The sequence below is a fragment of the Meriones unguiculatus genome, chromosome 3, assembly GCF_030254825.1.
Source record: "Meriones unguiculatus strain TT.TT164.6M chromosome 3, Bangor_MerUng_6.1, whole genome shotgun sequence".
Lineage (NCBI taxonomy): Eukaryota > Metazoa > Chordata > Mammalia > Rodentia > Muridae > Meriones > Meriones unguiculatus.
In genome coordinates this window covers 165,675,253-165,687,306 of record NC_083351.1, presented here as the reverse complement: position 1 = coordinate 165,687,306, position 12,054 = coordinate 165,675,253, and the positions used below count along the sequence as shown (strand labels likewise).

Below are 12,054 nucleotides of genomic sequence, written 5' to 3'. Positions count from 1 at the left end.
TGGGGGTGGAGCTAACCAGAAGCTCTCTGATGGGATCTGAGGCCCACTCTGCAGGAGAACAATCATTGCCTGCTACTGGAAACCCAGTCAGAAGCCCACGGCTGGGGATACTGGAGGTCCTGGTGGGGCCTGTCCATGTCCGGTTTTGCTAGGTGGACATGCTGTGTCCATCAACTTGCTTCCTAGTAACTGTCAGCACCTGTGGATCATTGCTGCTGTCAGTTATAGTGAGGAAAGCTGCTCTTTGTAGTCAGCAGCAGCGTCTACAAAGGCTCATCTCCGTCAAACGAGGATGAGTGACAGTCAAGTACTCAGCCAGAACGGGGACTGCAGACCATCGCACGAATACTCCAAAGCTCAGGGAACACTGCACAAGAAAGAGAAAAGTGTCAGAGCGGAAAGGAGGAGAGCCACGTGGGACGCTGAGTTCTGAGTGTGATGTGTCCATTGCACGATTAGACTCACAGGACCTAGCACTATATGCACAAACGGAATCTGCACAAGACTGGGCCTAAAAACCCTGTCTCGGAATTGGGAAGGCTCGTGAGACTCCGCCCCCAGCACAGGGCATTATATGGCGCTAATAATAAAGGGGCATTTCTTCAGGGGTAAAGTGTGGGGAGTAGATGAAGTCTTGAGAACTTTGTATTGTAGACACGGCACGGCCTCAGACCCGTGGGAGCTTGCGAAGCCTTCCTCTGGTCCAGTACAAGTGTTTGTAAGTGATTGACCAGTGTGTACAAGAACTAGTGACCTCAGCAACCGAGACTGCCACCTGCAGAGACTTCCCCCTGAGACTAGCCAACCCCTCCTCCCCCAGCACTGCTGAGTTTCTGGGCTGCATAGCAGGTGCCCTCCCTCAGAGAGGCGACAGCCCGCCTGATCCCAGCTTTTCTGTACGCATATCTGTCACTTCTTCTGTTTCTACCATTTCTTACGTTTATGGTTGTGAGCCTAGCCTTTAACGGCTGAGCCATCTCTCCCTCTCTTCATTTCCTCCTCCTCATAGTCAGGTTTAGAACCAAGCCATGTAAGAGGTAGTGGTGTAGTCACTGGCTGGGTGCCTAGCTCTTTAAACAACTCTAATGCAACACACTGGGTCATTAAAACTGACACAGACACACACACACACACACACACACACACACACACATACACACAAAGGTACAAGCTGGGAAGAGGAAAGGATTAGGAGGAACAGGAGGAGTAAGAAAAGGTAATGGGTGATAGGATCAAAACACATGTAATAGATGAAAATGTGGCAATGAAATCCATTATGGATAATTAACATGTGCTAATAAAGATTTTTAAATGACTATTTAAGGCAGCATTGGTAGCAATAACAAAAACCTGAAAACAATCCAATGTCCATGAGGTTTATTCAGTGAGATATTTTATATCAGTGAAAATAAAGCACATTGAGTGACTTTCAGAAACAGTCCTGCACAAATTTCGGTGGGCATGGTAGCATATACCTGTGATCACAGATTCTTGGGAAGCCTGGGTGAGAGAACTGAAAGTTCAAGACCAGCCTGACCAACTTGTCTCTAAACAAACAAGCAAGCAAGCAAACAAATAAACAAATAGGGGTAAGGGCATGGCTCAGTGGCAGAACATTAGCCTAACATTTGAAACGCTCTGGGTCCTGCCTTCAGCAACAGAAGAGCTAGGGAAGGATATAGAAGAGCACACGCAGATGACACCTTTTCCTGCAGTTTTTGCGTGTATGTGTGCTTTTGTGGTTACACCAAGGATCAAACACAGAGCCTTGTGCATGGCAGGCAAGCCCTCTCCCATTGAGCTACGCGCTTGGCCCTTCACATTTCATTCTGAAACACAAGTTCCCTGGGCTGACCCCAGACTCACAGTGTAGCCCAGGTCCTTGAGCTTGTCCTGCCTCAGGTTCTCAAGTGGCTAGAGATTACATGCCTGGACCACCACATCCAGACTCCTAGAAAGTCTTAGGCAAAGCAAATGTAACATTTTAGTTGGGTTAACAATAAAAACAAAGAGACAAAGGTACGGCTTACTTAAAGTATGTAATTCTGAAGAAAGAAGAGACACCAGGGCTCTGGACTTGTGGGAGGTACACGGCAGCTTGTGGTCTAATCTATACCTCCAATCTCCTCCCTCTCTCCCGTCCTGTCTCTCTCTCTCTCCTTCCCTCCCTTCCCTTTCTTCCCCCACCCCCACCCCTGGCATATTCTATACTAAAAAAGTCAAAACAGGGGCTGGAGAGATGGTTAAGCGCTGGTGAGGGCTGGCTGCTCTTCCAGAGGACTAGGTTTGGTTCCCAGCACCTACATGGCAGTTAAGAGTTATCAATAACTCCAGTTCCCAGGAAGGTGGGACCCTCTTCTGGCCTCCTCAGGCACTACACACAGCAGTACCCAGACATACAAGCAGGCAAGACATACACATAAAAGCAAAAACAAAAACATCTTTTAAAAAAAAAGTTAAAAAGTAAAACCAATGAACACCGGAACATTGCCAATTTTGAGGTGAGGGCATCAAGCAACTTTACGTAGCAACATGGAAGAACAAGAGCATTACCACATTCTGGTATATAATAAAAGAATGCCTCATGGCCATCCCCACAGAAGCCTTAACTACATCACAGTAAACAGCGACAAGTCTCTCCTGGCTTCATTTTCCTGTTCTTCTTGGTCCCCTAAATCTGTAGAGAAAGCCACTGTCATCTTAGTGTTTGGTGCTGCTACAACAAAATATCTAAGAATCGGTTACCTATGAAGAGCAAAATTTCTCTCCTGCAGTTCTGGAAGCTGGGATGCTCGGGTCTGTATGCCCGAATTGCGAGGGCCTTCCTCCTGCTTCCTCGAGTGGCAGAAGGGCAAGAGAGAAGAGCCCTGTGCCGAACCTTTCAGAGCTATCTAGCATGTGCAAAGCTTCCGACAAAAGCAAAACCTTTACAAAGGACACCTCTTTCAATGCATCAGGAAAAGCCCTCTTACCCCAATTCCTATTTGTAAAGGCCCTAACCTCCTTTTTCCTTTTTTTCTGGGTGGGAGTGGTATTTTATTTTCTTTCCTTGGGATGCTAAGCAGTCAAGGCCCCTTGCAAGACAGGGACAGGACCTTTCCCTAAACTACATCTCCAAGTTCAAGGCCTCAGCTTTGAAGCCTGTCACAGTGCTAAGCTAATGGCTGAACTTCAAGAGAAGCTCCTCCAGACCACAGCACCTGCCTTGGCATTTGCTGGTAAACACGCTTCAGAGAGGTGTGTGGAGAGCTCTCAGCTTCTCTCTGTCCAAAAACAAGGTGTGCATTCAGCAAACATTTCTGCCTGTTATAGACCAGGGCACGAGAAACAGCTGTAACTTACAGTTCAGTTGCTAAACAGAGACAACTGACAATCTCTATTCTGTGTACTTAAAAAAAAAAAAAAAGTGAACAAAGAAAATAGAGAAAACAAAAAACACCTTTCCTGGAAATGTGATGGCAGATCTCTGACAGAGAGAGAAAAGTGAATTTCAGTACAGGAAAGCAGACAGTGATGCCCACGTCTGCTTAGTTCGGAAGAAAGGAAATGTACAGCTGCAGGCGCAGGTGCCGTCAGAACCAGCGTGGGACAGACAGACACAAATGAAGCCACGGAAGCCTTTCTGTGTTTGGTGTGCCTGCCATCGACACCGCAGTTCGCATTTTATGCCACATGGATGTCATAAGACACACACAGAGAGAAAACAACGCACAGTTGGTGCCGGGAATCCAGCCACAGGGGCTGGAAATGCGATGCGGACCTACATCGTGGTGGCTTGGTGGCTGCAGGCTGTACTATCCCGCCGGCACGGTATTAGACCAGGGGTGGAAAACTGCTATCGCCTGGTGACACGGTGGCGACTCAGAGGCTACACACCAAGTATCTGTAGCGATGGACAGAGATCCCTGCAGAACGCATGCCTTCCAGAGACTGGCGTCAGTACACATGAACACAGCACTGTGGCTCCATCTTGTCATTCCCATACCGACACCGAACACGACTGGGGAGCAACGCTCCAGGGAGCAAGGTGAAAAGGGGCGGGCACTGTTCAGGAAAGGTCGAAGCTGTAGCCTGACAAAGCAGAAGGGCCCGGAAGTACTTTTCTGTTCACAGTAACGGACCTCAGAGAGAAACTCCTTAGGGAGCATACGGAAGAGTGAGTTGTCCGCGGGGCAAGCATCGCAGGCTCATCCTTACTGTTAAACCCGCAGGCTTCTGGAAGCAACGACACACCACTGGGACTAAGGAAAACCATCACTTAATGTGGAAAGAAAAAGCTGAGAGAAAAAAAAAAAAAAACCAAAAAACCAAAACTGTATGAATCCCAAGTCATGCATCCTCAGACACTGAAGCAGCCCTCCTGTATTGTGGCATGTCAAACACAAGCTAGATCAAAACTCTAATTAGGGAGGAAACTGTAGAAAGTGCAACTGTGACCTCAGGTCTACATCTAGCCAAATTACTAAAAATTAAAATTTACCACTGAAGCAAAAAGCAATGAGGCCAGCGAGCCACTTGACTAGCTGCTGACGGATCACTCCCTTGTGCCCAGCCGCCTTGTGCAAAGAGCTGTCAACCAGTCTTTGGCGATCAAATGGGACCATCACTGTGATGTCCTGCAGCTTTGAACGCTTCACAGTAGCTCTAGAGGATCTGCTGCGGCTGCAAGAAACCCTGAAACCCTGCCCGTCACCGAAGCCATGGATTCTGCTCCAGGAGGCCATGCCTCAGTCAAGGCTGCCCCAGGGAACCTGAAGTGCTTCAGGACACTTTACATGCCAAGCCTCAGGGAACTCAAGATGTCCCTGCCCATCCCGCAGCTCTCTCACTAAGGATGGGCGAGGGACACCGCCTGAGTGGCCCGGCAAAATGCTTGTGTCGGCGGTGTTCGTCACCTGATTGAGAGAGAAAAGCTGTGTACAAGCATGCTAGGTCCCCCAGCCTCTGATTTCAATATCCTCTGCCCACGATCCTTTGCCCACAGATTTTTGACCACTTGTCTATGGCTATCTCTATATGGCTTCGTCTTGTTTGGAGCATGTATCAGTTATAGTTCTCTAGAGTAAAAAAACTTATAGAATGTGTATATATATATATATACACACACATATCCCTTGTGTGTGTTTGTGTGTGTGTGTGTGTGTGAAGGGAATGTATTAGAATGACTTACTCGCTGTTCAGCTAGTACAACAATGACAGCTAAACATAGGTCCAAAAATCCCATAGTTGTTCAGTCCACAAGGCTGTATGTCTCAGCTGGTCTTCAGGACAAGGTGGAATTCCAAAGCAGGCTCTAATGTCAGTGAGGGAATGGGCTTGCCAGCAAGATCAAGATCAAGCAGGGAAGGAGGGGCGCTTCCTTCCTTCCTTCCTGTCCTTTATCCAGGCTGCCAGCAGAAGGTGTGGCCCAAAGCCAGGGGGCTCTTTCCCACCTCGAAAGATCTGGATGAGAAGTGGATCTCCCCACTTCAGATGATTCAGTGAAGCAGAAGTCCCTCACACGTGTGTTCAGCCTTCGGGGTTTTAGTTTATTCCAGATGTGGTCAACTCAACTGACAACCAAAATCGCCACCACAGAACACAATGGGTTTTCCTGTTCGGGAAGCCAAGGTCTTACTCTGCCCCTTTCTCCTTCCAAAGCTCACATTAAGGAGGCACATGTCAATTTGAAGGTGTCATTGAGTGTCTTTGGGCTCTCTGTTATTTTCTTTCTGTACTCAGGATCAAAAGTTTCCATGAGCTTATCTTCAGATATGATGGCAATTTTCCTTCTGATTTCTCAAATCAGAAGACCTCTCGGCTGTCGAAGACCTCCAGGGATGTTTCGTTTGATTTTTGTGTGGTGTCCGCGGGTGACCCTGGGGCCTCATGCATGCCAACGCTAGCCATGACCCCTACCACTGCACTATACTGTCACTATGCTGGTGAGATGGAGACAGAGACACCTCAGCCAGCCTAGCCTACAGGCAAGTTCCAGGTTTTTAAAATTTTTCAGATCCCAAAGTTTTTAGTTCCTTTTTAGAATTATCTCCACCTTTTTATTGATAGCCTGATTTGTTTTTGTTGTTGTTGTTATTCTTTGCGCTGGCTTCCTTTAGGTCTCTAAGCATGTTTAAGACAAGTGACTGAACATTTCCAGCTTCTGGGCAGTAGTGGTACACGCCTTTAGTGCCAGTACTCTGGAGGTAGATGCAGAGTTCTCTGAGTTCGAGGACAGCCTGGTCTATAGAGCCATTTTCAGAGCAGCCAGGGCTACACAGAGAAACCCTGTCTCGAAAAACAAAACAAAACAAAGCGAAAGAAGACAAAAAAGACATTTCTAGCTACTAGCTAATAAATCTACTTAATCTAATAAATCTATGGCTTCCAGCAAGAGCTTTGGGACCTCGAAATTAGCTCTACGAGGACCTTGTCTTTACATACAACCACATTCTGAGAGTGCCAGCTGGCACCTCTTCAACAAAAGGATTTGGGGAGCATAATGTAGCTCCTAACATGGGTTGTCCAAGAAAAATAATCATGAAAGGAAGGCAATAAAAAAAGAGCAGCTGCCTTAACTAAAAGAGGTATAGCTACCGAGAAACCCTGACTCGAAAAACAAAAACAAACAAACAAAAAAGCGGTATAGCTTCACAGTCAAAGCATGAAAAAAATAATCACACATTCACAATGTTAGCGGCACAGTCCCCTCTTATTCCCAATTTCACTTTCCAAGGGTTCAAACACCCAGTGACTACAAGGGTGTTGATAAGCTATTTTGGGAGAGAAAGAGACATCGGTTTCACAAACCTCTCACCGGAGTATATTGTTATACAGCTGTAACCTTTTACAAAGCAAACCTTGCCATAGGTGTGCACAGATAGAAAAAATAGACTAGACATAAACATACAGAGGGCTTGGGATTATCTGCGGCTTCAGGCTTCCACTGAAGGTTTGGAAATATATCCACCAAGGATGAGAAGAGAGAGTGCTCCTAGGACCCTACTTGATGGCTTATCTTGAAAAGGTAGATTGTGTAAATATTAAACCAAGACAAGCTAAAAATGTAAAATGATATAAAATGGGAGGCTGGGACAATAGCTCAGTTGGTAAAGTATTTGCCACTTAACGCATGAGGACCCGAGTTCAATTCTACATGTATATACGCCTATACACACATGAATATGCACACAGATACATGCAAATAGACACACCCACAACTGGCAATAATCCCACACGCCAATTTTTTTTGCATAGTAAATACAAATAAACAGAAGACCCGAGGGACAGACACATGCACGTATCAGTAAGTTATTACAAAATTACCCTTCTCTTTCCAGCAAGAATCAAAATGTTACAGAAAATATTGAATATTTTCATTATAATTCCAAAGAAGGGGGGGAAAAAACCTAAAAACATTTATGTTAAGAGATATGGTTTCATTTTGTTCTCCGTGCTGGGGTTCCAGCTATCACCCTGTCTCAGCCCCCTCAGTAGCAGGGGCAGTGTGGTGTGTGCCACCTCACCCAGGACCAGAACATACCAACACTTAAGAGATAAGAGCTTACTGTATTCCTGAAATACTAGAGACAACTGAAATGCCTAGTGTTGAGCACCAACAGTCTAGACATAAAAAGAACTATTTAGATACATCATCTATGTGGAGGCAAGGAAATATTTGTACAAAATAAAATTAATGAGTGTCGCCCAGTGACAAAGACCTACACATAGGTAGGAGCGTGTTGCACACGCGTGCATGCGTGAGATTTCTGACACCCTTCACCCTTCGGTGTCCGCTTTATTTCCAGCCTCAACCCTCAGCAATTCCTTCCCCACTGTCTTCTATGCTTGCACAGCCCCTGCAGCTCCTGAATGCCTTTTCATACCTTCTCTACTGCCTTACAGTGAGCAACTCCGGTTTCCCCTTTCGGATCTAATTCAAGCAGTTGTCTGAAACATTTGGCAATAGATGAGATTTCCCTGCACCCAGGAATTGTGTTCTGTCCTTTTACTTACATTTCTCTTACCGCAATTATTTTTCTGCTGTTGGTTTGCCCCCAAAGAAATGATAAACTCCTGTGGGCAAAAGTATCTGTGTCCTTAGAATTTAGAATCATAACAAAATTTATTGATCAACTGGAGTGAGTGATAAAACAGTAAATAAAGCATTTGTGAATGTGGAGTTTTTCAGCATGGAAACACCCACTCCTGTAATCCCAGGACTCAGGGTGACTCTCAGGAGTTCAAGATCATCCTCCATTACACAGAAAAAATTAGGTCAGCCTGGGCCATCAGAGATCCGGTCAAGAAGATGAAGATGAAGAAGATGAAGATGACAACGACAAAGAAGACGAGGACAATGAACAGGAAGAGGAGGTAGAGAAGCAGGAATTAATAGTAGTCATCATAATAAATTAATAAAATGGATTTTTTTTTTCCTTAAGGGTTTTTTGTTTGTTTGTTTGTTTCATTCTGCTCATTGTTGGTTTTGTTTTGTTTTGTTTGTTTTTAGATTTATATAATTTTATGTGTACGAGTATTTTGTGTGCAGGTGTGTCTGCACCACATGTTTGCAGCGCTGTGTGGCCAGAAGAGGGTGACAGATGCTCTGGAAATGGAGTTACAGACGATGGGTAGCTGCTATATGGGTGCTGGGAACCCAACCTGGGTCAGCAAGAGCAGTAAGTGCTCTTAAAACTTCTGAGACCCAGCCCTTATGAAGATTTTTTTTAAATTTGTAAGTCAATATCTTACTATAAGTATGAATATTTAAAATGGAAAGAAAAGTATTTTCTCTCCCCTTTCAGGATAATTTTCTTCAGTCTTGCATGCAGCTCTTTCGCAATTATTGTATGTCATCAGATTGTGGACTGTCTTGCCAAAAAGGCACAAAAGTGCTGTTGGCAACACTGGATTGCAGCTGTCCTTGAAAAGATGTCTAGATGTTATCTCCCAAAACTATTTATTTATAAATCTAACCAGCCCTACATAAACCAAGAAGCCAGATAGTCAGATTAATAAAGGAAGACTTTCTTCCCTTTTGTTAGTGGCCTGAGATAAACAAAAGTAATGGTTTATTAGCAAAAAGGTTGTTTTAATTTTTTTTTCCTTAAAGGAAGGAATAACTCCCTGGCTGAGGAAAAAAAGAAAATTTAGAATGCTAAGTCATAGCTTGAGACTTTCAGGACCCTTCAATATGAGAAGAAAATTGGTGAAGAGAGGGGAAGTCCATGCAGTGACAAATTAAAAGGAGCACAGGAGTTTCGATTTGAGAGAAACTTCCCTCTGACATCTAAAGGAAGACTCGTGTCTTAACTATGCAATTAGGCTGTTAACCCATTTAAACAGATCTACACAATTCCGTAATAAAACAGGAGGAAGGGGAGGCCAGACAGCTCATGTGTAAGGGCCAACAAGCCTGCTCTGCCTGCCGGAGCCTGGCTCATGGGGATTGCATCACTGCTGGGGTCCTCGGAGACACTTGACATGGAAATTTTCAAGGGAAAAAAATTTGTTGTTGTTTTTGTTGTCCAAGGAGGAGTTAAGAACTGTCTGATTTCAACACTCCTGATAATCCTTGGCTTTCTTCCCAGGCCTGTGAGAAACTCAACATCCTGTCTTAACTTAGCAAGCTTTCTATTTCTAGTAAAAAAGCTTTCTATCCATAAACGCCGTCTCTGTGGGATTTTCCTCTTTTCTTTTTCTCCAGTCTCCACCGCACTTCCTCTGCAAGCTGGCGTGAAACTTATAAAAAATGGAGTCTGTAAAGCAAATGTCTTAAGAGGCCTGAACCCAAATGGTCTATCTCGAGCTGTCATGCCTAAGGGCCAAGGCTGATCTCTGGAGCCTTAACCTGGGAGGATACTCCTGCTGCTTAGAAAGCTCCACTTAGCTGTTACAGGAGTAAGGAGACCTTGCAGGCAGCAGGGAGCCCGGGGTTTAGGGGCTCAGGGGCTCCACGGTTCTGGGGTTCAGGGTTCACACCTCTGGGAGCTCTGGGGCTCAGGGGCTCAGCACCTCAGGGGCTCCAGCTGACCTCAAAACCATCTCCTGCCCAATGGGTCTTCCTCTAGGTCACCTCAGCCACCCCCAAGAGGTATTCCGGAGCCCCGCAGCCTCCACACCATGAGCTGGGCTTCTGGAGCCATTGCTCCCTCCCACCCTCGCCAAGCCTCCTGTGAAAGCCGCGCACCGATTCCCGGCTCCACTGGGTTGAGCCTCCATTCTGCTTCCCCGGGAAAAATAGCCTCCTTGGGTCAGGAGGCTGAGGGACAATGGTGACAGAGAGGAGAGCCCAGGGTGCACACTACCTTTCCTCCCTAAAGTGCTTCTCTTCTTCAGCAGATCAGTGCAGGCAGCCCCAGCAGCTACACACGTAGAGTGAGCGTTGGGAGCTAAGTTCTGGAAGCAAACTGGCTGGGCATGCGCACTGAACATAGCCCAAGTAGAAGAGGTCACAGAATCTGTGACTCAAAATTTCAATCCTTGGCTGATGCCAGATCTGCCCAACTGGGCTCTGGTCCCTGTTTGTCACTTGTGAGCATTTACACTGAGTATGTGCTGTACCAGGCTTCAAGAACATTATTCCAGGATAGGTGCTGGGCTAGCATGTGCAAACGTGGGTCTTTACAAACCCTCTTCTGAGAGGAGAGAATAGAGTATCCCTGATAAGCGAACATTGTTTGCTGTCTCCCCTCAACGAGGACGCGCCATGGGGCGCCACGAGCACCAAGTGCTTGGGGAACTAAGGGAAGGCTTCCCCAAGCTGTGATGCTGAATAAGGCAAAATTATTGTCCTGCAGGGTGATCACACAATGGAAAAGATGGTGAGTCAGAAGCTAAAGAATGATGCAAGGCTGGGAAAGTAAACCAGACGGCTCATGCTGAGCCTTCAGTCCTCTTCATTCTAAGAAGTCTCCATCAGCTCTGCTAGAATAGCCACTGGCCCCGTGGTGCTCGCATTGGGGGGCATGTTCTTTTTATACACACCCCGACAATATCATACATGAGCGTACTGAATCTCAGGCATTTGACCACCCATTACCCTCTTTCGTCCCTCACTCCTGCTGAAACCGTTCTTCCCAGAAGTCCCCCTTTCTTTTTAACTCATAAATATTAATAAGGGTGGGGCCTCATGAGCTCCTCCCCTAGGTATGAAGAAATGATGGCTGGTGTTCGGAGCATCCTGAGCAGGTAAGCAGAGTTGCGGTGAGTTCATGCATGCCGTGGGACGCCCAGTCTAGAGAACTCTCTCTCAGTCCTCCCTCCCAGCTTCTGGCTTACATTCTCTCCAGCTCCTCCTCTGGAACGTTCTCTGAACCCTGGGGGCAGAGGTGACAAAGGTGCACTGTCTAGGATCAGAACACGTTATAGTTCAGTTATTCTCCACCCTCTGACTAGTTTCACGAGTGTGTTTGTGACCGCGACCCACTGGCAGTATATTCTTGCTCTTAATCTTTAACAACCGCTTGTGAAACTGGCAGCTGTTTTCCTGAGTGAGCGATCCAAGGCTGGCAGGAGCTATCAACACTCAGTAATCGACGGGTAGTGAAACTGGTGACTGAATCCAGTTCTGCCCTAGCCATGCTCACCATCATGACCAGGACTAAACTGATGAATAAACTTATCAAAAGTCGCCACAAGTTCTGATTTTCAAAATGAGTTCTGTATGTAATATTTTCTTTAGGTATTGTTGACCTATATAGAAACTAGTAAAAAAAAATGTGGATCGTGTAACATCCAACGTGAATATGTTCTTCCTGTATTCTAAAACATGCATTCCTTAAAGATAGGGGAAGAAGACTGCTCCAACAAGCACCAGTCTGGGAAGGTTAAAAAAAAGATTCTTAGACATTAGAACTTAATCTAGACTTAACGAAATCCTGGGGCACAGGATGCAGATCTACAATCCCAATAGTCAGAAGGCTGAAGCAGGAGAGTGGCACACTCACAGTCAGCCTCCTGTACACAGTAAGACCTTGACCTCATCTCCAAAAGAGAAAAAAGTATTACAGTGCCCAGTGCCCAGTCAAAGTTCAGCCTCACATTATAAAGTCTATTTCTTAGCACATATTC

At 45.9% G+C, this 12,054-nt stretch overlaps 1 protein-coding gene across 8 annotated transcripts in view; it reads right to left on the bottom strand.

The window, feature by feature from the left end:
• The window catches only part of Art3 (ADP-ribosyltransferase 3 (inactive)), a 91,087-nt gene that overhangs the window by 67,392 nt on the left and 11,641 nt on the right, over positions 1 to 12,054 (bottom strand). The window contains exon 1 of one of the 8 annotated variants that reach the window (XM_060380936.1): positions 10,290 to 10,394. The exons of the other annotated variants lie outside the window; for them this stretch is intronic. The gene's annotated coding sequence lies outside the window, so the exon portion shown is untranslated. Of the gene's footprint in view, positions 1 to 10,289; positions 10,395 to 12,054 lie in introns of those variants that run through there. 8 annotated transcript variants of the gene reach the window in all.